The 25,316-nt window shown below is 43.1% G+C and overlaps 1 long non-coding RNA gene across 2 annotated transcripts in view; it reads right to left on the reverse strand.

Moving 5' to 3' along the window:
• Positions 1 to 25,316, reverse strand: part of LOC310745880 — an 85,499-nt gene that overhangs the window by 52,892 nt on the left and 7,291 nt on the right. For both annotated transcript variants that reach the window (XR_014540420.1, XR_014540421.1), the window contains exon 2: positions 908 to 1,007. This is a non-coding gene — a long non-coding RNA (uncharacterized lncRNA). The remainder of the gene's footprint in view (positions 1 to 907; positions 1,008 to 25,316) is intronic.

A 25,316-nucleotide genomic window follows, 5' to 3' on the forward strand; every position in this document is an offset into this window, starting at 1 on the left:
GCATTCTTAACTTGTGAAAGCCTTATTCACCCAACTCACCCACTCAACTTCACTATGCCAGGGTCCCAAGACCAGCAGATGGCTCAATACCCTGACAGTGCTACTATTTGAACTTTGCACTGAATATCCGAGGGGATCAGATGCAGCCTCAGAGTGCATGGCCTGCTTTTCCAAGCTAGGGGGACCGACTGAAGGTGCCATGCCCAAGGGCCCCCCAAGAGTGTAGAGCTAGCACCATAGGGACCATTATTTCAGAATAAGTCCTGCTGAAAACAAATAATTATTTCCAAGCAAATATGCATAGGAACATGTTGTTCACATGTTAAGGAGCAGACCAGTGGTTGCAACTGCTTTTCATAAAGTAACAGCATCACTGAGCATGTGCTCTGCAAATGAGGAGGTCTGATGGGGGTACAATTGCTATGCTTCAGGGTAAATATGAAAGAAAGGAAGGGGGAAAGGAAGCTTGAATCCTGAAACAAGCTAGTTGGGAAGGCCTGGTTAACGCTAAATGTAACTGTTTTTCCAAGTTAAAATACAACAAACAGCAAACATGTTAATGTGACTGCGTTACATGCTACAGGCAAAACTGAACAACGGCAGGTATATTTTCAAGTGCGGAGCATTGATGCATCTCTAGCATTACAGCCTTTGGTGCAACTTCAGATCTGCTGCACCAAGTGCAACCAAACCAAACCAAATACAAATTTCATTTTTGGCCACTCACCTCCTCCATCCAATTGGCTCTGGCTTTTCCCTCTGTACGTTAGGCCCATGGCAAGAAAGAGGACTTGCATATGGCAACTAGATGACCTTCACAATCCCTTCCAATTCTGCAATTGTGTGATTCTAACTATGTATGTGTGCAATCAACAAATCTGGTTGTACCTGTAGAGCCTTTTCTTACCTTTGGCATGATGTATGGAGGTCAACGGCAGCAAATCTACAGACGGAAGAGAGGAAGGCCAGCTTGTGTGATATACCTTTGTCATGTGTTGACCAAATGCCTAGAATAGAAAGGGAGACTAGTTGGTGTTTGAAAACAGAATGCTCTACAGGGGTGGGGAACCTATGACCCTACAGATGTTAGACTACATCTCCACAACTCCAAGCATCCTTGGCACTTGACCATGCTGGCTGGTGCTGATGGGAATTGTATTCCAGCAACATCTGGAGACCACAAGTTTCCCATCCCTGGAATAGACAATATTGGGCTGAATGGGACACTGGTTTGCCTTGGTATAAGGCAGTTCCATGTCTTAATCACCGCTATGCAATAGCAAATGTAAGTTTCCGAGTCTAAGGTGAGACGTCCTAAGAAACCTGATCCCTAAAATCTCATTCTCCTCCTTCATCATCATCATAGGTCAGCTATTTCTTGCTGGAAAAAAACAAAGAAAAACAAAACAATAATTTGGACTCCTTGGCTGAACATGATGTGAAGAACTTGCAGAACCACACCTACAATCAGGCAGAAGAAGGTGGCTGCCTCAGGTAGCAGATGTGACAGTAAGGCGTGGAGGACAGAGCTCTGTGTGTCACATAGACTGCCCTGCACCATTTAAGCTCACATGTTGTCCTCATATATAAGATTCAACTACCTGTTGGATAGGATTCTATACATCTTCACCTTGGGCAGCAAAATGTATTGGGCCAGCCCTGTGAGGAAGCTAGAACACCTTCAAAATAAGAGGACACTCATCTTTTCTACTCAGCCTCTGCATAATGTATCTCACATTTACTTCCTTTAATGGATTTCAAGTGGTCTCCCATCCAAGTAATGACAATTTGCTTAGCTTCAGCCCTCAACCTAGTCAGTCACTGCCATTTCTTTTTCCTGACTGAGACTTCCTGATATTTCTCAGCTGTGTGACAGGCAGAAATTCAACATGTGCTGCTTCTGAAATCTCTATGGCAGGAAAAGCTGTGGCCGTGGTTATTCTGCCCATCATGCAGCTGCTGATGACATGGAGCTTCTGTGAGGAAGAAGACATTCCAGTCAAAAACACCCCTCTTTGGCATAGCTCTGAATGACTTCATGCAGAACCTAGCTGTATGGAGAGGGGTCTGTCACGATCCAAGACATAAAGTTTTCCAAGAAATACCCAAATATTAAAAAAGTGGAAAATAAGGCGATTACTTTCATTAACTCCCACTAACCCTCTTCTGTATTGCTTCTCTGCTAGCACCTGTTATTTCCCACCGGTGTTTGCCAGAACAAGATGTTAACAGGATAAAACAGAGTAAGATTACTAGGAGTCAGGGGAAATTAATGTGTTATTTGCTACACAGCTGAAGTGTAGCACATTGTACGGAGGGCAGCTTTAATTAAAACTTATTTCGGAAATAATGACAGCTGAAGTCCACGTGGAAGCAGAGAAAAAGGCAATTTGTCGTTCCCTTGTTTTAAAAGAGCCTCAGAGGGGCCTCGTGTCACAGACCTTACGTAACCATATCTGTCTCCTAGGAATCGGGGGAAAGGGAGGGGAGTCTACTATTAGTAGAGTGGATTTGTTACCATTAGGCTTCTATTCCCTGTCGCCACTAACTGAGGAGAGGGTCTGCCAAGGTCCACAGCTGGAGTCCTGTGGCTTTAAAAAGGGGAAAGGTGGGAACAGAAATAGCTAGGGGAACAGATTCTTGGCCCACATTCATTCCATACACTTAAAGCACTGTGATACCACTTTAAACAGGCTTCCCCCAAAGGATGCTGGGAGCCGTAGTTGGTTAAGGATGCCAAGAGTTGTTATTCCCTTCCCATAGCCATAATTCCCAGAGTTCCCTGGAAGAGAGATTAACAGCCAAGACCCCTCCAAGTGCCTTTTTGATCTCCTTGGATGGCAACAGTAGAAACTCATTCTACAAAGCCACACTAGATGGTACACTGGACATTTCTCTGGATTGACTCGTTGACGTCTAAGCAACGCTGTCCTCAAAAAGCCTAGCAAACACGTCGCAACAGATTTCCAGCGGCTATCTCCATGTCTATCAAGTTGGCCCTGAGCCAACCAGAAAAGCTCTGAAGGACAACACTCTGAGGTTGCAGCTCTGGTGGAGAAGTCTTGCATCTTTGCAACCATCACTGACAGAGTTGGTTCAACAATGAGCTCTCCCTTATGTCCAGGTTTTTCTGGTTCCAAATATATTTCTGGTTGCACTCATCTCCCAATCTTCTTCATTATCCTTTGCTCTCTAGTAAACCAAGGAGCTGCTTTGAAGAAGTTGCTTCAGAATGATTATGTCAGTCGCTTTGGTCATCTCCACCTTCCACAAAATGGCCAATGCCAAAGCTTTGGCAGGGTGCTACCCCTGCCAAACTCCCCAAGGGCATGTAAGAATCAATTAGATTTTCTCTAAGACTCTCTAGGGTTCTAGGTTAATCGCTTGCTACATAACCCTGTTTTACTGGCCAGAACTGTAATTGGACCTTCTGCTCAAAAAGTAGGAGGTCTACAAATGAGCTATCATCCACACTCCTAAATGACTAGTTTAATCGTGAGGCTCGATGTGGTTCCTTCTTCCCAGTTTATTTGATGCACAGCTATAGGAGCAGCCTAAATAAGAAACTCATTATATGTCCCTACACCCAATCATAAGTAAGGGATGGTGGGGAGGCTACCCTATATGATGAAAATGTGCTATTATTTTAATTATTGCTGTTACAGTGGTACCTCAGGTTACATACGCTTCAGGTTACAGATGCTTCAGGTTACAGACTCTGCTAACCCAAAAATAGTACCTCGGGTTAGGAACTTTGCTTCAGGATAAGAACAGAAATTGTGTTCTGGCAGCGCGACGGCAGTGGGAGGCCCCATTAGCTAAAGTGGTGCTTCAGGTTAAGAACAGTTTCAGGTTAAGAACGGACCTCCAGAACGAATTAAGTTCTTAACCCGAGGTACCACTGTATAGCTCACCTTTTTCTCTAAGGAGCAAGAGGTGACGTACATAGTTCTTCCCCTCCTCAATTAATCCCTGCAACAATGCTGTAGGTAGATTAGGCTGAATTAAGGCAGTGACTTGCCGAAGGTCATCCAGTGGCCAAGTGGGGATTTGAACCTTGGTCTCTTAGATCTTAGTTCAACAGCCTAACCAACACACCACACCAGCCCTCAGCATCCAGGATATTGTCCTTTTGAAGCACCCCAGTATTCTTCCTAGTAATTGCTGTCACCTCCATTTTATTTACTGATTTTATTTATTTATACATACATACATAGAGACCCCACCTTTTCACCTGACGGGGCTCAAGGCGGCTTACAGGTAAAAGCAAGAGCTGCTAAGAACACAGAAAAAACCAATTCAACATTGATAGAACTGAAACAAAATATATGTATGAAATCTGTTTTAAATATACAAATAATTACAATAAAAACAGCATGGCACCCGCCCTTTAATTAAAATTTACTTTATTTGCAATAATAATAATAATTATATCACACAAACACACACATATGCATAATGGTGGTGAAAAGCATGAAATCAACAATAAAAGTACATTCATAAAACAAACACAAAATACAAACTGGAACCCCTGAGAATTCTAGGAAGTCTCAACAAACTAACACTCTTAGAAGCCTTTGTAGGAAATCATTACAATTAAAATGCTATAAAAGTGGGTAGTGTAACTATGTACAGAATGTGCAAGATGTTGTTGTTTGTGGGGGGTGGGCGGCAAACTTGGCTCACTCGTCTATTTTTAGGCAAACAAATCCATTCCTATTAACTTTGGGTTGCCTCCTGAGATTACTTGGAAGAGAAGGTTCATTTTCATATGAAGAGATTGGAAGGGAAGGGCAGGACTCGAACATAAACGAATGCTTTCAACGCAAGCTGGCCTCCCGGAAGATCTACACTCCAATGTAGTGGGAAGGGGGGTGGATCTACAATGTATGGTTAAACATGGTAAGTTATGCAGAGTTTTTTTGGAATTGCACATAAGTGTTTTGACACTGGTATCAAAAAGAAGCTAAATATTTGCAGAGTGCTACTCTGCACATTTGCACACAGCTCTGTGTTTGAGGGAGAGGAAGCGGCATCCAAAGGTTTGTCTGAAGCCAGTCAGAGAGAGAGAGAGAGAGAGAGACCCCGAATCCAATCCTCACTCTATTATTTGAGTCAAATCAATGAGGTTAAGGATTAATGAGATGGTGCTTTTCTTTGGCAGATTCTTGTATTTATGCTGCATTTTCTGAAAACTGTAAACTTCAGAGCACTATGTATATCATGCTGTTCACATGCAACTCTTCATGGGTGCAGGCCCCATTCATTTCAATGGAGGGAATATTGCATTGAATCTATAGAGAGAAGCACAAGTGAAATCTGCCTTCTCCATTTAACAAGAAAGGGGAAAGTTTGTGATAGTGTAAACTCCCCCCACAACTCAGGCTTCATACTAAGCTAGGAAAACAGAGCTCTTTTGCACAAAATTCAGCCCATACTTTGGTTTATTCCAAGCGCAATTCTGCACAGTGTCAGATCCTGTTATGTCCCTAACAAAGGTGCAGTGGTCTGGGGTTTTGCCGGTGTGTGTGTTTGAAGACCTGCTAACTTTTGCCACCATTTCCCTGCCTCCAACATCTGAGAGCAGCCAATTAGCAGAAAAAGGAAGCTTTTCAACTACTGAGACATCATCTTCTGACCCTTTTTGCTGATTAGGGGAGGCACTGAGGATTGGCTCATAGGGTCACTCTGGAGAAGGTGTGCGGGGAGAACAGCAAGGAGTTCTTGTTTTGTATGCTGCAAAGCTAAGCATTTAGGAAGACTGAAAACATAAGGTGCTTCCGTTTCAAAGCAATGGTGTGCAAATTCCGTTACATATAATGGAACTTCAAGGGAGAAAACATGGAAGCACTCCAAATCATTTCCCCTGTGTACGAGGACAAAAAAACAGTAGATCTGGCTGAAAGGCTGGAGAGTTGCCAACACTGACCTCTACCTGCAATATACCTGTAAGCCAAGTAAATTTGTAGTGTGTGTGTGTGTGTGGAAATGGCCCCCAAAAAACTTTCTTGGTACATGGATTCCCCAAACAATCCTGGGAATTGTAGGTTAAGGTTGCTGGAAATTATAGCACTGTGAGGGGGAAACTACAGGTCCAAGGATGCTTTGGGGAAGGCACGTTTTTCAGGTATGTCACAATTCAAGGTGTTGGTGCTGACCTTTAAAGCCCTAAACAGCCTCAGCCTAGTATTCCTGAAGGAGCGTCTCCATCCCCATTGGTCAGCCCGGACACTGAGGTCCTCCTCTGAGGGCCTTCTGGTGGTTCCCTCACTGTGAGAAATGAAGTTACAGGGAACCAGGCAGAGGGCCTTGTCAGCAGTAGTGCCCTCCCTGTGGAACATCCTCCCATCAGATGTCAAGGAGATAAAGAACTACACAACTTTCAGTAGACACCTGAAGGCAGCTCTGTATCAGGGAGTTTTTAATCTTCGGTGTTTTTATATGTGCTGTTAAGCAGCCCAGAGTGGCTGAGGAACCTAGTCAGATGTGTGGGGTATAAATAATAAAATTATTATTATTATTATTATTATTATTATTATTATTATTATTACTGAAATGATAGGATTCCATTAGAGTAGTTTTGTCATGTAACTCGTATGGCTGCTTTCCTTGTTTTCATCTTCTGACAACACGAATGTGACTGATTTTTCAAGGCAGGCGTCTACACGTGCTAGTTGTGTATTTGCTTGTTTTAAAAAGGAACCCTTGTCTTACACCCTGCCCCCCCCAAAAAAAAACCGAGTACAAGTGAAGCAAATCTTCATCATAAGAAATGGAGAAAGCATTACAGGCAACTTGGACGGTTGTGTGTGCCAGCCTGTGTCTCAATCCCAGTTAACATTCAGATCCAAAGCCTCTTCTAGATTTGCTATGCCAATCATATCCCACTCGACAGAAAGACATGAAGGAGGGAGAGAGGGAGAGAGAACACCAGTCTGCTAGATTGGAACCAATTCCTTACTCATCTCATGGCAAAGAAGCTTCATTTATCTGTAGCAGTGCCAACAGATACGGCAAGTGACAGATGCAGCAGTTTGTAACAGTTTGGATAAGAAGTTTAAGATACGCTTATTTCTCCACGATGAAATGACCTTTGGGATTGGCAGGGAATCAGGATGAGATTTCTATGAGGAACATTCATGCCGAACAGGCTCTTAAAAATATCCTCGGAGCTTAAAGACATGTTAATGATTTGGGTAGACTGATTCTGCACAGAAGACACACCCACACCCTTTGAGGACCATTCTTTCCCTCTGGAGGGAAAACAGTTCAGTCTACAGAGGCAATCAGATCTTAGCCCTGCGGTCCGTAGATTCACAGGTCAATGGAGTTGGAGGGGACCTCAAATGTCATCTAGACTAACCCCACCACAGCATTGAGCGACAACCACTACTATTGCATCCCTGCTAGGTGGACATCCTGGCTCTACTTAAAAACATGTTTCCACCAACTTCTGGGTCCCTTCACTATCAAAAAGCTCATAATGCCAGGAAATTCTTCAGAAAGTTCAGTCAAAGTTTGAAGTTTAGCATTTTAATTTGAACCTGTTGGTTCACATCCTGCCCTCTGGATTTGCTCCAGCTATAGGGCAGCCCTTCAGACAGATGAAGATTGCCCTCATATTACTTTGTAATAATCTCTTCTCCAGGCTAAACATAACTCTCTCCTTCTACCTTTCCTCATAGGTCTCAGAGCATCTCAAGGCCCCTCGCGAGCCTCTGTTCAGGCTCTGGTCTGTCACCAGCCCACATCATTCCTTCTCCTACTGCCACAATTATCAACCTTCTCTCCCTCTCCCCGCCCCAAGCTGTCAGTATTTAGCAGGAAGGAATAATGGACCTACTGGGAGATTAGGTTTGTATAGAGGCAGATTAGGAGTGTGCAACTGGTTCGGTTGCACTGGGTGCGGAGCCTAAGGGGCGCTGCTGGGGTGCCACAAATATGATTTACGATGGAGCCTGAGAGGAGGAGGGGTGCCGAATTTGGGCGTCGCACAGTGTGCTGCTGAATTTTGAGACCCACCACTAGTTTGTGCAATTGATGTGGATTTAAAAGGTCTCTGTCCTACTTCTAAAAAGGAAAGTGTTGGGTAAGTGCATTCAGATGTGTAGATGGAAGAGATGATTATCAGGAAGACATGTAAACACTCCTCCAGCAAATCCAGATGACTGTCCATTGTTGTATAACCTCTCCACAGACAAATCAGAACACATATACAATAAAGATCAGGTACAGCCTAAGCTTTGGATATTTTATTATTATTACTACTGCTGCTGTTTTATTATTTATTGCAAGAGATCTGGGTTCAAATCTCTGCTGAACTATGAAGTTTACCAAGTGATCCTCTCCTGGTTAGTCATTCCATTTGTCAGGCTACTTTCCTTCAAATAGCTGTCGGTGGAGTTTAAATAGGAGTACCTCCATGTTGAAGAGAGGTGGGATACAACTTTGAAAATAAGCAAAGGTTGTAAATTCTATCTGCCAACACAAATCCTTAGCAAAGATAAGATGCAACCTATATAACCAGTAGAGCTGAAAACAAAGGTAATGCAATACCGTTTAAGTCCAACATAATTAAATCTGCAACCTTTTCTTTTTTTAAAAAAGAGAATCCATATTAAAATGGGATAAATCCTACATATTGTCAGTAGTCCAAGAATGTTAGTGTTGCTTATATACTGAATTGTGCCCAGATCTTTCAGTTGACAAGTTTATATCGTTGGCTTTTGAGGAAACAAACAGAGGAGTCTCACACTCTTGTGTGTTGTTCCATTTTCACCTTAACAGTTGTTTCCCCCAGAAAAGTGTGATTGATCTCTTGGGATAATACAAAGATAGTGCCCCCACCCTGTTCAATTGTATTGAAAAAGAATACACAGTTTGAGGACAAGAGCTGACTCTGCAGATGTCAACCAAAGCCAGTTTTGATTTGTGACCCACAAGATACACAGACCTTGAGGGTGATCTTTTCCATACAGCCCTGAACTTTGGAAACAGCCTTCATGTGACAACACTGTTATCATCCACAGGTGAGAAGATGCTTCATTCCTGTTGGTTTCAAAGGTGGTTCAACAGGTTCAGCCTTTTTTTTAATGAGAAAGTTAAAGATGAAAAAAAGAACAAATAATATTGTTTGAGTGTTGCAGAGCCAGAAATAATGTTTACAAGCCAAGATTTGGAAGAATAGCACCTTTCATACAAGATGTATAATGGCATGCTTAAGGCTAAGCAGATATAGTTTTTTAAAACTGTATTTTATTGAAAAATATTTCACAAAGAAACAAAAAAGAGCAGCAGAGCAAACGTGTGTACTCAAACATCAGCACAGAAAATTCAAATAGCACTGAAGAACCCAGAAAAAGGAAAGATTTACAGAGTACATCTGTCCAAAGGAATCTTTGCTGACATGTGAAATGAATGGGTACCTCCATTCCATGAGGAAATCTGACTGCTCAAAACCATGTGATCAAAAACTAATTATGGTGTTCTCCATATCACAACCCCCAGGTTCCTAACACCAAGAGTTCCTCTTGATTCTGCTCTTAGAGCCTCATCTATTTCTTCCCACTCCCTGTTATAACACATTACTCAGTCACACAATTGTCTCTGGATTCCTTGGAAGATGTCCTTCTCTGTCACTCTTCACTCCCATACCTCCATTTTTCCAGCTGAATGATCCTGCAATACACCTGAGTTTGATGCCAAACAGCTGGCATTGAGGAGCTAAGCAGTCTCAGCAGGGCTGGCCCAAGATATTTTTCTCGCTGAGGTGAAGAACATGATGTCAATGCCATGTACAGAAGTGAACTGGATCAGCCACCGAATCTTACTGAGAAGAAGGTGGCCCAAAAGAGGCCATGTGGCAACAGAGAAGAATGGCTGGAGGCTTAAGAGGAATAGCCAGAATAACTGTCTGAGGTGGTTGCATCACTTTGTCTAATGCTAGGGCCAGCCCTGAGCCTCAACCTTATCACAATAATACATGCATGCATGAAGAAGCAGCATTATCCAAATATCCAGGTCTTGATGGGTCATTGCATGCACTAAGGGCTATCATGAACATTGCTGTTAGATACTCTTGATATCACCACTCAGGATGTGCTGGGTTGAACAGTGCCAGCAGCATCCTTACCTGGCATTTTTGAGGTCTTGTCCTGAGGCCTGCACTGCTAACAGGACCGGTTTTGGATTGGTAGGTTTTGTTGCAGGAGAAGGAAGAAACAGAAGGGGAGATGAATGATAAGAACCTGGATTGGAGGGGAGGCAGATCTCTCCGTTCTGCCCGGCTTCAGCTGCTATGAAAGCAGGAGCAGGGATGCTATCTGAGTGGAGAGTCTCAGTGAAGACTGAGGTGAGCTTGGAGCAGCTAGGAGGGCAAGGTGGAACTGGAAATGGCAGAGACTGAACAGGAGTTCAAAAAGGAAGGCACAGTCTTTTGCCTAGAACCAGATGCCACATTTGCAGGCAGGAGAAGACGCATCCCACAGGAGCACACATTTGCAATCCCAACATTCTTGCAAGGCAAGTGGCTTGTATTTAAAAGCTTGGTCAGGGGGGCATAGAAACCTTTTGGGACATCTTTGTTGTTCATGTCAACTTCTGAACTTCTTGCCCTGCTCTTGAACTCCTGAACCATGGTTCCTGAGCTTTGAGTCTGCTGTTCAGGCTATACCATAATTCAGTACCTGTACTGAATAATTGCAAGTAAGATCTACTGCTTGTGTGTTTTGGGGTGGGAGCCAGAATGGGACCATCACCGATGCCTGCTCATCTGAAGCAGCACTGGGTAGCAGTACCTAACTGCATACCTTCCAACATTTCTCCAATGAAAATAGGGACGTTCCATTCCGTAATGATAATTTCACTATTTATACCCCACACATCTTACTGGGTTGCCTCAGCCACTCTGGACAGTTTCCAACATATATAAAAACATAATGAAACATTAAACATTAAATAAAAAACCTTCCCTATACAGGACTGCCTACAGACGGTTTGGGGTGTCAGACGCCATTTTCATTTCTCACAGTGCCCTGGAGCAATGCTATATTGGAGCATTGTGGGAAGTTAAAATGGTGACCAGACCAGACCCAGCTGCTTGGTGTTGCTTGAAGCATTGCCCCCTCAAGCCGAGAGCTGGTTCTGGGTTTGAGTCAGTGCCATGATGTGCTGCCAGCTGCTTTAGGGACAAGGAGAGGACATAACAGAACAACAACTATTTTAGTCATCTGTGGAGACAGAAAGCTGGAACCAAGATTTTTAAATGGGTGTGTGCTTCTTTTAAACTGCAAGGGCCCAATTTGGAGTGTATGTACTTTGTCTCTTCAACCTTTAGCACCTCATAAAAACTGGAACATTTTTCTCATCAGCAATATTCAGACATTTATTTCATTTCTGTTCGTTAGTCCTTTGTTTAAAATACCAATTACATCTTTCCCCCCTCTTTTTCTCTCTCAGCAACCTTTATGAAATATGTTAATCAGTTTGTTTATAGTATGAATCACTCTTGCGTCTGCTCTAAATGTCTTCTTCCTTCTTTGCTAGAAACCAAACTCCAAAGTCCGTTTTGCTTTTTTAGACTAAATGCTGCATGCTTGTTTCGTGTAAAAACTCTGAAAGATTTCTCTTAACCAATATATGGATAGAATGATGAGCACCCACTCAGCTCAGCTGACAGGTAGTTTCTATGTTAAACTTTTTCCACGTGAAAAGACTTAAAAAATAAATAAAATAAAATAAATAAAAACATTACGTTTAAACCAGTATTTTACTTTGTATGGTTATTCCCCAGTTCAATAATGGAACTTTATTGGAACAAGGGATTCTAAGACTATATGGATTTTAGAATTACAATTGTATAATTTATAATTAATTTTATTGTATTTTTAATATTTTTGGTAATGTGGTGTAGTGGGTACCACAATAGATTAGAACAGGAGTGACCCAGGTTCAAATCTCCACTCAGCCCTGAAGCCCACAGTCCTTATACTAGTTACTCCCTCTCAGCCTAACCTGCCTCATAGGGTTGCCATAAGGATAAACCTGGCAAATGGGAACCTGCAACAATGTGTGCTGCCTTGGAGCTAAGGTAAAAAATGCAACAGATAAATAAAATCTAAAAACTCCAGCTATTATTCGTAAACACGGTATTACATGTTCTACTGAACTAAATCCTCCATCTTTGCAGCATGCTTTAGTGTGGTGCAAGAAGGCAAAGGTGTAAACCCATTGTAAACTGCCTTCAGGATTGAGTATAACCTTAACTGTAACATATATTGACCCTTAATTCTCATCAATATGGAGCTATTCAAGGGCACAGTAGGGACGCGGTGGTGCTGTGGTCTAAACCACTGAGCCTCTTGGGCTTGCTGATCGGAAGGTCAGTGGTTCGAATCCCTGCAATGGAGTGAGCTCCCGTTGCTCTGTCCCAGCTTCTGCCAACCTAGCAGTTCGAAAGCACACCAGTGCAGGTAGATAAATAGGTATGGCTGTGCTGGGAAGGTAAATGGTGTTTCCATGCACTCTGGCACTCGTCATGGTTCTCCGTGCGCCAATAGCAGTTTAGTCCTGCTGGCCACAGAAAGCTGTCTCCCTCGGCCTGAAAGTGAGATGAGCGCTGCAACCCCACAGTAGCCTTTGACTGGACTTAACTGTCCAGGAGTCCTTTACCTTCTTTTTACCTATTCAAGGGCACACAACACAACTTCCTTTTATGTAGAAACGCCTCTAAATGTATATTTGTACCTGAAATATCACTTAGACTAGAGCATTCAGGTAAATGTGGCTTTGCCCCCACACCTATTTCACCATTTTAGACACTAAAACATAGCACAAGTGGGCATCTCTTCATGCAACAAGGCCTCTCCTTCCTGCTCTCCCCCGTGCAGCCCTTCAAGTCTCCTCCAGACCTGCTCTGGAGTGTTGGGGGATCCCCTAGAGCAGAATTTTGGGGTGTATGGATGGGCTGGAGGTGGGAGATGAGGAACCAGAACTCCCATTGCACAAGTGTTATTTCCGCTGCACAAGCGAGCAGACATCACTGAATGCGGCCCATAGGCATTTACAACGAAGCTCCACTTATTTAGAGAGTCTACTAAATTTCCCAGTATTCTAAATCATCATATCAAAACTTTTGAACATATGTACTCTTAGTCTCCGAAAGCACCTCTGCCATTCTCAAAGGGAACATTTTGCTGTGTTTTCTTCAGCTGCTCATAAGCAGCACACTTTTGTACTTGGCCTAATATCAAACACTGCGAATGGAGAGAGTGGGATTGTTTTGTTGCGTTTCGAGTGTCCTCAGCATGTTGGTAGCTTGCAAATGGCATTTCTTGGAAATGGTGCCACAGACAAATGAATGGAAGACGTGGCAGCACAGCCATGAATACCAGCAAGTTTATTTGGGTGATCTTTGAGTTTTAGTAAGACGGGGGAAAGCAAGGATTCAGTATTCAATGTAATGTGCACATAAATATTAGGGTTTTTTAAAAAACTAAAAAACCACTCAGGTTTCTCATTGTTTTAGACTGGCAATCCATAGCCACGTAACACTTAGGTTTGTTTTAGTTTTTCTGTTTAAAATTACTGTATCTGCAATATACCTTGCTTGAATATTGTGGGGCTGTATACTTAGGAAATGTCATTTTGAAGGGAACCACATATTCCTTTACAATTCTTTGCTGTTACAATAAGGATTTTGGATTTTTTTGTCTTTGTTTTCATTATACCAAAAGATTAGGATGGGCACCTGAAGTTAAGAGTGAGCTGCTCTTATTCCAAAAAGGGATGCTGGAAAGAGGATAGTTTCTTTTAGAAATCATTGCTTATAGAAAGATGTGTGGAGGCACATTGAAGGGAAGGGTTAAGCCTAGGTCTTTAGTCAATGTGCACTCATTTGTACCCGCATCCTTGAATGTGAAAGTCTTATCTCTGAAACTTGGAAGCAAGGATCAAGTGGGAAGACTCCGTCTGCTAACAATGAAATGACATGCCTTGTAAGCAAACATTTCATTCATTTGCACAGACTTTGACCCAGGCATTAACTCAGGAGGATGTTTTTGTGTGTGTGACCTTTCCATCACCCCGACCTCGCATTTCCCTTAAGTGTATGGTGGGAACCTCGAGACAAGAAGCAAAGCTGGTTCCAGATACCCACCTCCCAAATGCAGAAGCTGGCACAGCACAGAATGCCACTGCACAGAGACAAAGTGATGAAGAGGTATGGCTGCTACAAAACAGATGCACATGGCATCGTGCATGCAACAAGTCCAGCGAGAGCCTGTGATGCAAAATGACTTGGATTCTACAGTTTGATAACACCACTTTGACTTAAAGGATCCAGTCTCAACTAGCCTGTTGGTGTAGGCTGAGTTTCCTGTGTAAGTAGGAAGTTGCTCACACACAAAGTGTCCCCAGCTGTGGACTCACCCTGCATTTACACGAGATGTGCAGACTTTATTTGCTTATTCTTAGAAACATAGGAAGCTGCCCTGTACCAGTTCAGACCATTGGCCCATGTAGCTCAGTGCCGTCTGCACTAATTCGAAACTGCTCTCCAGTGTTTCAGACGAGTTTTCCCCAGTCCTTCCAGGAGATGTCAGGGATTGACCCTGGGACCTTCTGCATGCAAAGGACCAAGTGGGATCCTTTTGAGCTATGGCCTTTCCACAGTCTTCTACAACCAGATAGTTCATCAGCTCTTTCACTAAAGAGTGCTTTCTGCCTATTCTCATTGGCTGCGTTTTCAAAACCAGAGGAGAGACACAAGAAACATATCTTTGCAAATCCAAGTAGCTCTTGGGAAGAAGGTAGCCAGCTCTTTTCATGACAACTACCTGTTTGCATGGAGCAAATGGTTACCTGGGTCTGCTTCGAAGCCCAGATCCCATGTGACTGACTCCATTTTGAAAGCTAAATGGGTTTTGCAAACTATCCACTAGACATGGCTAGCTGATCTTGGTACTCATTGAGATCAATGAGAATTAAATCTGTCTCCCTTTTCACATACAGGTCAATGGGATCTAAGGGGGCTTCCAGTTGCTATTTTTGGACAGTATGGATTCAGTCACATACTGCCCTATTCAGGCTGCACCATTAAATCACACTCTTGTGCAATGAATCCACTCCTCCCCCAAAACTGGACTGTCTGAGATAAACAAAATGATGGGGGAAATGTATTGGAAAGTGTGGGGTGACAATTGCTTGACACGACATTGTATAACCTCCCCACAATCAAATCACAGTGAAGGCTGATGTCATCTAACACTCCCACAAACTCTGTGCAAATAAATCAAGACAAAGGCTCAATCAACAGGCCATCTGCAAGCGAGGTAAGTGTGGCTATCTTATTCGAAATCTATCCATCTCAAGGTAAACAGTCTATTAGCTATAAATTGTTGCATAAAGGGACTATTTTGACTAAGAACCCTTACATTTGCCTGCTTTTTATGTTTCTTGTGATTTTATGAGGTTTTCTTCCTCATCATGTAAACTCTGATTTCCTTTTAATGATGTGCCGTAAATGCTGGAAACCACTGGGATTAACCAATAAAGTGAAGCACTACCAGTCTGATCCTCTGATAACATTGGGGTTCTGTTCCTAAGAGGATTTGAATGAGGCCCTCTGGTGGTTGGACCAATCTACTGGGATCCACTTTGGAGAGCAGATTTTACACACACACACACACACACACACACACACACACACACACACACATTATATGTAAATCTAAAATTACTTAGCAGAATACAGTTCTCATAAACTATGAAATGCCAGTGAAGACCATTGGTTCCTGTGCTTACTAATTACATAAGAACATGGGAAGCTGCCTTATACCGAAGCAAAATATTGTTCCATCAGGCTCACTATTTGTCTACATTGACTGGTAGCAGCTCTCCAGAATTTTACAGGGATCCCTTCCATCCTGACCTGGAGATGTTGAGGATTGAACCTGAGACCTTCTCCCTGCAAAACAGATGCTCTACTAGTGTCCTACAGCCACTGACCACAACTGTCTATGACTTAGATCCGTGTGTGTTGGTTATTACCAGCTAATGACGAAAAGGGGGAAAAGCATGATAGGGGGGCATATATGACATAGAAGGAAGGGGTAAATTATGAGGGGTGGGACAGAGAGAAGATGAAAAATCCATCCAAAGGCATAAACAATTCTTTCCTAAACCATTACTCTTTTAAATTGTGAAACTAGGGTTTGTTTTTTGTTTAGGGCTGTTGCAAGAATTAATTTAACCATTCTTCAGGGTACCATTTTCAGCTCTGATACGGAGTACAAATACCTAAGTGATGTTTTATCTCTTGGTACTAGAGCAGAATTCTCATTTGAGCTGTTAGTTTGCCCATATTTCCTGATCTTTCAACCCCTTCTTAGCAGAAAACCTTGTTTTCTCCCCAGTACAAACAGCTCCTGAGGCCTCGGCTTTGGCAACATTCACCCCCACACCGCTTGCTGGCTGAAGAATGCCTGCCCAGACTTTGCAAAACAGGAAACAATTTAGGGAACCCTTTTCACTGGAAAGGTCAGATGCCTTTGGCTTAGTAGGCTAGTGATAGAGGAATAGTGTGATCCATGTGGAAAGAAGTCTTGTAACCTCTCCTAATGAAAGAGATTTTGTTTGCTTTCATTATATTTTTGAAAATTACATGAAATCTGTACAACCCCAAAGATCATTCAAATATTAAAGCACATGAGTTGGAGCCAGTCTACGTTTGCAGTACTTCTTTCCCTTTGAAATCAATGGGACCTAATTACAATCAATGACTTTTGTTGCTGGGTGTCCCTCACAGAGCTATAATTCACAGAGTGAATCCACCCCTCTTCCCAGGGAATTCTGGGAAGCGGAGCTCTGCAAGGGGTATTGGGGCTTCTGAACAACTCTTGGCACCCTTAACAAACTACAGCTCCCAGAATGCTTTGCGGAAAGCTGTTCAAAGTGGTATGAAACTGCTTTAAGTGTATAGCGTAGATGGGACCATAAACAATGGGTCTTTTGATATACCCCATGGAAGCACAGCAGGGATGCTGTAGCAATGGAGTTCTTACATCAACAGGGGGTTGGAGTAGTTTTCCTTTGATATCCCTTCCAATTCCATAATTCTGTGAGCTAACAGCCATGCTGGTGGCATGGAGAATAGAATCATAGAACTGAAGAGTTGGAAGGGACTGCAAGGGTCACCTAATCTAGTTTCTCAACCAGGGGGCATATGGCCCCAAGATATTACTCAGGATAATACCCCCAGGATATTCCAGGGGGGCCACAGGTAAAATTATATAATTTATATATTTATTAAAAAATTAGAAACAAAACATGTTCTATTTACAAACAAAATAGCTACCTTTCTACCGGTGCAGGACAGGGGGCCTGTAGGAAGGAAACGAGGTCAGAAGGGGGCCACGGTTGGAAAAAGGTTGAGAAACACCTGCAGTGCAGGAACCTCAACTAAAGTCAACTGCAGATTAGCAGAAGAGCCAGGTGGGTTGTTCAGGAATTGGGGGTGAACCAATCACTCCAGCTGCGGCCTTCTGGGAATGGCAAACATACATTGTGAGGCGTGGCATACGGCTAGAGTGTTTGATACTTTGGGGGAGATACCAACTGGGCTCCTTACAATGACTGGAAAGGAATATAGGAATCTACCCTCTACTGACTCAGACCATTGGTCAGTCTGGCTCAGCATTATTGTCACTGATTGGCAGCAGCTCTGCAGAATTTCAGACAGAGTTCTCTCCCACACTTACCTGGAGATGGAACTGGCAGCCTTCTGCATGCAAGGCACTGTCCTGAACCCCGGCACACCTGGCGACCAGTCCCACTGGTGTATACAGTCCCAAGGGCAAATAGCACGGCAGTCCAACATGTCAGGAAACACAGTCCAGGTTCAATACAGCAAGTCCAACAGTCAGGCCAGGTTCCTGCCTTTGAAGCCAGTCCAGGGTCAGGGAACCTGGAGCTCAGTCCTGAAAAGCACAGTCTAAGCCACAAACTGAGCAAACCCAGCACCTCAGCTCTGCTTCCTTTCTGTACTTTGCATGCTGATTGCAGCATCTGGGCTTGACGAGGCAAGCGACCCTCACCTGTTCCAAGCCTCCTCCAGAGGAGGAATCACACACCTCCTCCTGGAGCTAGCGAGCCCCACCTGGCCAGCTAGGGAGCTGGGCTGTGGGCCCTGGCCTGCCTCAGCCTCCTGGAGTGCCCTTCCTGCTGTTTCCGACACCTCAGAGCCTGCCATGTTCATGGAGATGGGGGACCCTCTGGCTCTGAGTCCTGCTCCTCAGGTTCCTGTGAACAGTCCCCCATCCCCTTGCCATTCTTTGTCGCCCTGTGAGTACTTTCTACACCGCCAACCTCTCCTTCTCCACCCCCTGCTTGCCCTGGTGTGTACCAGTCATGGCTACACCCCTCACTGGGATTTTCTCCTCCCCATTGTCCTGCCAGTTCATGACAGGCAGACGCTCTATGTCCCTTCCCCTGTTGCTTTATGGAAACTTTGACTTTATTACCTGTTGACTTCAAATCATGGGCATAGCCAAGATTCTTGTTAGGGGGACAGGCCTTTTGTTGAGGGGGCAGGCCTTTTGTTTGGGGGTGCAGAACCTGAGTTTGCTATGTCTTTTTATTGATTTGTATTGATTTGGGGGGGGCAGCTGCTGCTCCCTGTCCTCCCTGTTGACTATACCCATGCTTCAAATCAAATCTTTCAACTTGTATCATTTGAGATAATTAATTTTTTTAAAGAACAGGGTGAGATTGTTGCTTACCACTCAGCTTTACGTGTGACTTAGATGCCAACAGGCCCACCTTGCCGACGTCTCGATTGCCACTTGCCTGAAGCACTTTGGGGTAACATAACCACATACATGGAGACAGAGGTCAGACTGAAACCTGACCTGAGGCATAGATCTGTCTGCTTCTCCCCTTGCTGTGAGTTTTCGTGTCTTTCCTTTCTCCTGTACGGGCTCGTTCGTTCGTGCTACACTTGTTCTTTGCTTTGTATTGATGGGACTTTCAAAACCCAAAACCGCCATAAAGGCAGGAAATGCAAAGTGTGGTCACTTTCTGAAATCTATTATAAAAGAAAATGGCTTGCTCTCCTTTGTGTAACATGAGGTTTTAGTTATTGATTGAGAATATGCATCCCCATCCCAGGAAATATTTTATATGTTTTGACTCTACGCAGAGAAAGAAAGAGCGAGAGAGAAATGACAGGGTTTTGTTTTACCCTCATCAGTCATTTGCTATCAAGAAGCAGTAACTATTTTATTTATCTAAAAAATAGATATTCAAGTCAGATAACATTCCCCCCATAAAGAAATTATTATTAATTAGTAGTAGTTGTTAATTACTTATATCCCGCCCATCTGACTGGGTTGCCCCACTTAAATCCAATGAACACTTCTGCTTCATTATATGTAAAAATGCAACATATAGTCCACCATAATTGCATGTCCTGAATTTGTCAGGATTCCACCCCAAGGTAGCAAGCCTGGAAGTGTCCACAGCAAATGTCATCTGAACTATTGCTCACCATACTGAAGTCTTTGCACCTTAAAGTCACAAAGTTGTAGAGTTCAAAGGGACTCTGAGGATCATCTAGTCCAGAACTTTCCAAACTTTTCAAGTTGGTGACACACTTTTTGGACAAGCATCATTTCATGATACAGTAATTCAGTTTGACTAGCCAACCAGAGGTTAAACTAACCCTTTTCCAGCCCCTGGGGAGGAGTACGGGGAATGTTTGTTTGACATAAAGGTAAAGGGACCCCTGACCATTAGGTCCAGTCGTGGCCGACTCTGGGGCTGCGGCACTCATCTCGCTCTGTAGGCCAAGGGAGCCGGTGTACAGCTTCCGGGCCATGTGGCCAGGATGACTAAGCCGCTTCTGGCGAACCAGAGCAGCACACAGAAATGCCGTTTACCTTCCTGCCAGAGTGGTACCTATTTATCTACTTGCACTTTGACATGCTTTCGAACTGGCAGGAGCCAGCTGGCAGGAGCAGAGACCGAGCAACGGGAGCTCACCCCGTCGCAGGGATTCGAACCACCAACCTTCTGATCGGCAAGTCCTAGGCTCTGTGGTTTAACCCACATACCTACACACTAATGTGTCACACACACAAACACACAAAGCTGTGATCTAGTCCAACCCCTGCAATGCACCTTGATCATGTGATGTTCATTTCTGGTCTTACTTGCAGTGCATCTACGGAACCATCTAAGAGAAACAAACCCAGGCTTGGCTTTGTACATTGGCCTATATTCAGCCCCTCCTGTTTTATTTTAAAGAAGACTCAGGCAAGCTAACAATCAACCCAACTCTATAATGACATCCTACCTAAATTTTTATTGTGAACTCCATTAAGCATGTAATTCAAAAACAAGTGCACATTGTTTTAAGGGACAATCCAGTACTATAAAAGTGTGTTATCCTGTTGTGTAGTAGGATTCATCCAGAACATGATTCGTCTACTTTGCAGATCACATCCAATTGATTTAAAAGTTAATAATCAGGAGCTTACATAGTATTCATCATCGTAAACGGAGCTTAAAAGTGCTCAGTGGAATTAGACACATATTTACTGAGTAGTTAGTCTCGCTCACTTCTCAGGGGTATGTTCCCAGCTGCATGGGCACAGGATCACACCCTAAATGCAGCTAGACTGCACCCCTCAGTCCTGATAAGCCAGTGTCAGAGTCTTGTTACCGGATTGGCCTGACAATGGATTCAGAGGTGGCAATATTTGGGTTATTGATCACCAGCAGCCATCTGGACTGTTGACATAATAATAATAGCAATAGTAATAGTAATAGTAATAATAATAATTTTATTTGCACCCTGCCCATCTGACTAGGTTGCCCCAGAGCAATGAGCAGAATCCCATACATAATGATCATATTATACTCGTGTTATTAAAGGGCACGTTCCACCAGCAATGTCCCTAATGCAAGTCCCATTGAATTGAATGGGTGTTCTTTCCAGGAACTGAATGCTTTTCTGGAATGTGCACTTACTTACTGGCTTTGTGAGTAACCCAAAACGGTTTTACGTTTCAGCTTAAAATAAGTTGCAAACTGTCAATAGCTAAAGGAATGTGTGTGCGTGTGTGTAATATAATATAATATATCGGGGTGATGAGAGCATTAGCATCACTGCATATATAAATCTAAAATATGGGTGTTAAAATGTCGTCTTTGAGTGGGAGAATTTGTATAAGACTTTTTCCATTGACATCATAATGGCTCAGAAGTCAGAGGAAGTACAGGAGACACTAATCCATTATACTATCAATGGAAGGGTATGAAATGCTGCAATTGGCAGGGCTGAATGGAAGTTGAGAAGTCACTTTATGCAAGTGTGAGATACATTCATTGACATGTATGGGATACTTCTAGAGATGGCCTTGAGCCAATGTCATTGTTCCTTTATGCCTTTGGCAAGGGAAGAATCTATGGAAGGGTAATAAAAAGTGCATGTGTCGTAGTTATGCAATGCCTTGGCTGTCTCTCAAGATTTTTGTTTTTAATTACTGGTGGCTGAGTCCTGGAAACACTTAGGCAGACAAGCAACTTGGCTCTCAAGCGTCATCCTAGTGAACCGAAATGTGCTACTCATTTGAGCACAGCTACTTCTGTACACAAGGGGCTACAGGGTCAAATCCAGAGGCACGAAGCCGCAGTAGGATACACGGCATTAAATGAATGTAAAAATGAAAAACGGAGAGGGAGCAGAGAGAAAGGAAGATTGCGGGGCGGGGGGGGGGGGGCGGGGAAAGAGATAAAGGATAAAATATGCAGCTGATACTTTTTTTTAATTTGTAACTGCTGCTAGTCACAAAATTCACATTTGGCTGTTCCGCAATTAAACAATCCAAATTACACCATAAGGGGAAAATCCATTTTGGCTGGCAATCCGTACGTTATCTCTTGGTTTAAGCAGTTTCAGTTTGAAAGGAGAAATTTCAGGGGTGTTTAAAAGGGGAGGGTGGAAATTCTATGGCAGACCGAATGTATTATTAGAACACTTATATCCCTCTGGAGCTCAAGGTGGCAAACACAATTCTCCCTATCCCCATTTTATATATATAGTGACTAAGCCAAGGTCATCCAGTGAGTTTCCTGATGGCTGAGTGGGGATTTGAACCCACTCCCAGGTCCCAGTCCAGTGCTCTAACCATTAGACCACACTGGCTCTCTATGAGACTCTCTAAGTCCTGTCTAAAGTTCCTGACTGATACCATTGGGGATTTTTTGAGGAAGCTTTACTCTGTTGTGTGTGAACAAGATGTATTCTTTGCATTGATAAATGCTTTCTAATCTCTATTTTCTGCTTCAAAATTAACAGGCTTTCTGTTTCTTTTGATTACAGTTCAGTTTTCTTTTGTTGGATGATGCCAGATGCAACAAAATACAGTTGTAAGGAGTAGAATTCCCCCAAGACCTTGCATTGGCATGATAATAGCTTGGCAATTAAAGGGAGGACAATCCCTTTATAATATTAATGGAACTTAAGTCAGCACTACAGGCTGGCTCCAGAAGCTATGCATTGTCTTGTCAATGAGGCAAGATATCTTAGTGGACTATATCTGGCCTTTCAATACAATTGATATTGTCCTTCTGGAAATTACATCTATTTGGGTAATTAAAATCACAACCAGTTTTTCTACCATGCTCAAGATTAAGGAAGTTGTTTGAAAGAAGCTGTGTGGCTCTTGTTGAGATATCACTGACCTGCAGGTAGCTGACATTAGGGGGTTTTCTACCAAAAAGATTTTTTTAAGGGATTAAAGTCTAATGATAATAACACAAGGGGATTTCTAGGGTTCACAGTGTCTTACATTCATTGTCCCGGCAAACCTTCAACAGCCTTCTAAGGCAGGACATTATCATTAGCTCCATACTGCAGCAAGTGAATCGAGGCTGAACATATACAGCTGAGAAGAGCATTGAATGTGAACAATTGAAACTCTTGCTCAGCGTATTCAATCATTCTTAAATGTACATTATTAGTGACTTCATTGGGACCAACATGGTTTAATTTCTTATTTATTTATTACATCTATATCCCTTCTTTCTCCCAGGGAGTCATGCATGGTTCTCCCACTTCCCATTTCATTTCATCCTCCCAACAACCCTGTGAGGTAGGTTAGGCTAAGAGGCAGTGTGATTGGCCCAAGGTCACCCAGTGAGCTTCATGGCTGAATGGGGATCTGAACCCATGTCTCCCAGGTACTGGTCCAGCATTCTAACGACTACAACCACACCGGCGTTCTCTGAGTATGTGAGTATTATAAGTCAGAATTGGCAAGGGACAGTCATTTGATTACAATAAAGAGATCCATTGTTTCTATTTCAAATGTCTTGTTTCTTTAGAATATGAATCACTGGTAGGACTTCTCACAAAAACATTAAGTGCTGAATAAATAAAACATAATGGGTTAAACATTAGGAAACCTAGATTGTTGTCCAGCCCAAGGAATGCACATGGCAGAGAGTTCATTCTTGATTGTCAGAGATAACACTAACAGTAGCTTCTACAGCTCTGAATACCTACACACACCAATCTTAACAAGTAGGCAGCTAAAATGAAATTCTGAGCACGACTGGCTCACCAATGGCATGGTACAAAGGTGAGATTCAGGGTCATAAATAAGATGGTTATGTAAACTGGTCTCCAGTTACCAATTCATTCAATAAATTTCAGATTATGAATTTGGCTACTTGTGGAAAACACATCTGTGGAACATGACTTTGTTTCTGCTTTCTTCTTCTTCTTAGTTTTGACTTCCTTCAAATAGCCAGGATTAGGAAACTAGCGCAACTAGCCTTTGCACACAGAATTCAAAGCAAGGGGGTGTCATCTCGAGCTGCAGGCAAGTTGGTGCTCCCTGTTGTCTTCCATAAGGAGAACATAGTCGATATGTTCAGAATTGCCTTTTTCAGTTCAAAGCCCACTGATGCAAATGCAAGAGCTACTTGATGCAGAACCGTGTAACCAGGAAGCCACTGGACTGCAGTCAAGGTGTCCCATCCTAATTAACTGTACAGATACAGTTCAGAACTCTGTTGCCAGGAGTACAAAGCAAAACTGTTGCCAATGGGATCGTTTGAGCCAGAAATCTTTTGGGACAGCCCAAGTGATGTTGAAGAGCTAATCAGACCTGACAAACCAAAGAAGCTGCCAACTTACAGAAATGGCATAATTATTACCTTTGTTTTCAAAATGATTAGGCTGTGATCTAATGAGGAACTCCAAGGCCTGCTATGACTATCTTATAGACGACCTCTTGAATTCTGCATTAAATGGGCACACTGAGTTGTACTTGGAATACAGAATTGCTTACCTTACAGAAGGCATGTCACATATCTTATCTGTATCATTGTATACGGAATACACATCATGCCGTATGAATAGGCCTGAGGCATGACTAGGATCTTTGCCACAGATGCAATTAAAGACCATATTTGTAGCTTGGAAAAGAAGTGCTTGAAAGCTATTTTATTAGCCACTGCATTGCACTTGCTGGCACGAATCAAAGGGCAGTGTGTCTTTCTTCACCACTGCTGGATTTCCAAACAGGAACGCTAGAAAGTAAACTTCCTATCAAAAACGAGACACAGTGTAAACAAGAACAAATGTAAGCAGTTGAATAAGGGAAGCTTCTGATTCTGTTGCAATGGCTAGGGGTGTTATCGTTCCACAAGTGCCTTGAGCCAATATAGCCACAGGGAAACTGACCCTTGGCATATGGACACGTGGGTTCTGCTGTTGATTTTTGGTTGCTCTCCTTCTATTAAAAAAATTGATTACCAGACAGCAAGGCATATATCAGGGGTGGCTAACACGTGGTCTTCCAGATGTTGTGGAATTACAACTCCCATCAGCCCCCAACAGCATGGCCAATGACCAGGAATGATGAGAGTTGTTGTTCAACAATGCCTACAGTGAAGAGGTATCAGTCAGAGGGCTTTCACAAGACCTGAGACTTGATATTCTCTAACTTGAGAATGAGGAACTTGTGGCACTCTGGGTATTGTCTGACTCCAGCTGCCATCATCTCTAGCCAGTGCAGCAGAGGGCCAGAGATAACGAGAGCTGCTGTGAATCAATGTCTGAAGGGCCACAGACATTGAAATCCCTGGAATCCCTGGATAAGCCATGTGAAACCCAACTGGGATGCAGTTCACTCAATGTATGTGCTTCTTTGCTGGAGACCTCTCTCCCTCTCTTCCCAAGGGGAAGGCCACTTTGGGAATTGAGTCTAGAAGCTGTTTTTAATTCTAGGCTGTAGGTGGCTTTTCAC

This window comes from Podarcis filfolensis (assembly GCF_964270895.1).
Source record: "Podarcis filfolensis genome assembly, chromosome: 12".
Lineage (NCBI taxonomy): Eukaryota > Metazoa > Chordata > Lepidosauria > Squamata > Lacertidae > Podarcis > Podarcis filfolensis.